Source organism: Echinops telfairi, unplaced genomic scaffold (assembly GCF_000313985.2).
Source record: "Echinops telfairi isolate 266 unplaced genomic scaffold, ASM31398v2 ScPeMD7_5592;HRSCAF=6446, whole genome shotgun sequence".
In the NCBI taxonomy this organism is placed as follows: domain Eukaryota; kingdom Metazoa; phylum Chordata; class Mammalia; order Afrosoricida; family Tenrecidae; genus Echinops; species Echinops telfairi.
The window spans coordinates 7,191,738-7,195,842 of NW_022109491.1; positions in this window are offsets into that span (position 1 = coordinate 7,191,738).

Genomic DNA, 4,105 nt, shown 5'->3' on the forward strand with positions numbered 1-4,105 from the left:
CCCTGTCCCGCAACCCCTGACTGATCTCTCCATGCTTAAGAAGCCCTCCCTGAACACACACACACACCCCTGTCCCGCAACCCCTGACTGATCTCTCCATGCTTAAGAAGCCCTCCCTGAACACACACACACACACACCACCCTGTCCCGCAACCCCTGACTGATCTCTCCATGCTTTGTCTGCTTTCGAAATGATCTTACCTCTCCTTGCTCCCTGTGCCCACAGCAGCCCCTCCAGGGCAGGGAATTTTTGTCTGTTTTCCTGGCTGTTGTCCCCTGGTGGTGTAGTGGGTTACACGTTTGGGCTGCTAACCCCAAGGTCAGGAGTTCAAATCCACCAGCTGCTCCTCGGGGAAAAGGTGAGGCTTTCTATTCCCCTAACAGTGACAGCCTCAGAAGCCCACGGGCCAGTTTCCGTCTGCCCTATTATTAGCATCCCTTGGAATAGAAATCAGCTCAGTGGCTGGGCGGCAGGGAGTTGGGTAGGTGGGTGGGTGGGTCTGTAAGTCGTCCCCAGTGGCCGGTCCCACAGTGCCCCATGAACAGGGAGTGAGGGAGTGAATGAGGTTCCCCATTCCCTGGGCTGCAGCACCTCTGGCAGGATAGCTGCCCTCCCTGAATCTCACTCCTCACCCCAACCACTTAGAGGGCCTGCAGTGACTGGGAAACCTGGCTTTGTGTTCTCCGGTGACTCTCCTACCTTCCCTGAACCACATATAACCCTGTCATCTTCTCCACTTGACGCATGAGAAAACTCAGGCCCAGTGATCCAGAGTCAAAAGCAGGGAAAGAGGGAAAGTCAGAAGTTGCCACAAGTCCGTGGATAGGGATAGGGACAGGGGGGGAGTGGGGGGACATGGGATCTGAGACTCAAAAAGGAGTAGCCATCGACAGTGAGAAGGGGAACCTAGATGTTGGGGATCAGCCCCCAGGGCCAGACTCAGTCCCATCCAGGGTCTTGGCCCTCTGACCTCCAAGATTATCTCACCCCCACCCCCACCCTACTCCCAGGCCACTGACCCCACACAAGGCCCAGGGACCCTGGCCGGTTCCCGCTGGGCCAGTGAGAACTGCCAGTAGCAGCCTCATTGGGTGCCAACCCAGGTGTCCTGCAGGGAGGCTGCATGCACAGGTGACGTCAGCCCTTGTTTTTACAAGGCTGTTGCTCAATATACCCTGCCTCTGCCCGCCACTAACTCTACCTTCCCCCAAGGAAGGGGGTGCGGGCCTCCCAGCCACCATGGCCCGGAGGCCCAGGAGACACCAGAGTGGCTGTGTGGTGTCTGCCACTCCAGGCCTGCAGGCCGAGCAGACACAGGAGACTGAGACCCAGATGGAGTGGCCCTTCCCAGTGGCCCCTGCATGTGATAGGGTGGGGTGGGGTGGGAGTGGAGGGAACCCGAGCCAGGAAGGGTCCAAAGGCAGCCAGGGCCAACCCTGCTCTGGGGAAGGGGGCGCACAGAGGCATTACGGGGTTTTGTTGAAAGGCTGTGGGGCAGGGGGTTGCTTTTTATTTTTTTAAGTGGATTTATTGCCAATACTTAATCCCCACGAGACTTCACGTTAAAATTCGGAATCTCCAGATTCTCCTTTTTCAGACCAGACGCTCTGGGCTGGGCCCACATGCCCACACAGAGATGGGCAGAGCGAGCCACAGACAGCTTCTCAGAATCCCATGCCCGCTTCTGCACAGCCTGCCCACGGGGCCTAGGAGAAGCAGGCCAGTGGAAAAGAGGAAGCCCCTTGGAGAGGTGGGGTGACCGGGAGCTCAAAGATAAACAGCTTCTGTGAGGAGGACACCCAGCTTTCGCTGGATGGTGCGGGGGCGCTGGGTCTGGGAAGCCCCTCACAACTGCTACAGTAACCGTGTCAGCAGAAGGCCAAGTCAGCCGGCAGGTGGGCCAATAAGGTGGAAGTGTAGACCACCAAGCCATGCATGAGGTTCCATCTGTAGTAGAGGATGCAGGGGGAGGGGGCGGGGGATGAGATTGTCAGCCTGCTCTGAGAGCCATATTGCACAATTGGAGCCACATCGGGGTCCCCTGCAGGCCCCAGTTCCGGAGCTGTAAAAAAATGAAGAAAACAATAGCACCTCTCTTGGGGCTTCTGGGCCTACTGTGCCCCACACATGAGGCAGGTCCAACCTGCTTCTAGACATGAAAACCTCACAGAGCAGACAAATGCGGGGGAACTGAGGCCCAGAGACCTCCCCAAGACCACAGGGAGCCGAAAACAGACTTAAAAGCCAGAGCCCGAGATGCTGGTATCCAGGGTTGTCCCCAGCCGCATCTCCTTTCGGAGGCCTCAGTTGTCCCCGGCTCCAAACGGGATTTACGGGGCTTCCAGGCCTGGATTCGGGGTTCCAGAATTGGTGAATCCTCGGGCTTCTCCAAGAGCCCTGGTGGCGCCATGGTTAAGCACCCGGCCAGCCAAAACGTTGGCGGTTCAAACCAAGGGCCTCTTCTGGAGAAAGGCGCTGGCGATCTGTCCCGGAAAGACGGCTGCCTAGGAATCCCAGTGGGGCGCCTCTACTCACGCCCACCTGGTCAGGTGGCTTCCAGTGCACGCTCCGGGAAACTTGCCTGTGCGTATACCGCCACCTTGTGTCAGCCGCTGGAACTCCAGGGGCGTTTTGTTTTGTTTTGTTTTTATTTCCCTGAGGGCAATTTAAATGAAACCTCTTTTGGAGGTGTCCTCGTGGTGTGGTGGGTTAAGGGTTGGACTGCTCACCACAAGATCAGCGGCTCAAACCCTCCAGCCACTTGTCCGAAGGCAGACGAGGCTATGTGCTCTGGAAGCGATTTCCCACAGTCTCAGAAATAAACCCCCAGGTGCAGTGGGGTCTGACCGGTGGGGTCGCTAGAAATCAGAATTGATCCTATGCAAGCGTGGGTGGGGTGACACCGACCGTTTGCCCCTCCGTGGTGTCTCAGAAGGCAGCCCTGGGAATCTGATTGCAAATATCACTCCAAGAAAGGCCAGGGCGCACTTAGTTCTCTGCTGTGATGAGCGGGGCCACAATGGAAACCAAACGCACTGCCACCAGCCAATGCCGACTCCTAGCAACCCCACGGGGCAGAGGAGAAGACCACAGCCCTTGGCAGAAGTAAAGGCAGACTGGTCCTTCTCTCAGTGAGCCACAGGTGGGTGCATGGCTCACGGCACACAGACTGGTGGCGCGTAGCCCACTACACCACCAGAGGTCCTGTGGGCTGCCACAAGTCCATGTCCACTCAGAAGTCGTGGGTTTGGCTGCCTGGGCCTTGACTGAGGACCTCTTGGATTCAGCAGAAACTGGGGGTCGGGGAGGGCAAGCCAGCAGTGGTGGCAGGGACGGGGAGATGTGCAAGGAGGCACAAAGACCCTGGGTGGCATAGTTGTTGTGGGTGGAATAAGGGAGCAAAGCAGGGAATGATGCCCAAGCAATAGCCGGGGGCCACTTGAAGATGGGCTTTTATTCTGGGTGAACAGAGCCTTGGAGGGTCCGGAAGAAAGGAAGAGGACCGGACTTTGCTTTTAGAAGGATCACTCTGGCTGTGTGCAGAGAATGGCCTGGAGGGGAGATGAGGGCAGAGCAGAAAGGCATGGGAGAAGGTGCCTACACCAGTCCAGGCAGGAGATGACGTGGACACCCTCAGAGCCGTGTCACAGTGGGGGAGGGGGGTGCAAGATGGTCAAGATCGCAATCTATCTTGAAGGAAAGACCTAAGGGGTTGCTAATAGACCCCATGATAGAACACCAGGAGGGCGTGAGAGTCTCCGTGCTTAGATAATGGAAAGGTGCCCGGCAGCTTTAAGAGGCTGAGCAGGAGGGCTAGCCATCGTCCGATCTGTCTGGGAAACCTTCAGTGTTGGCTTAGAACTGGCAGGTGAGTAACACCCAGTGCTGGTGAAATCCTGAGGAAACAGGCCATTGGGCCCTAGCTATCAAAATGGGAAACATCATTCGATAACGCCGGCCATGTATACGAGAGACATTCAGACAGCTGCCCACAGACATGCAGGCGCTGGACCAGCTCAAAGAAGGAGGCCACTCTGGGGGAGGATCTAGACCAGCACTGTCCCCTAGAACTTCCTGGAACGAGAAAAGCATTCTCTCTCTGCA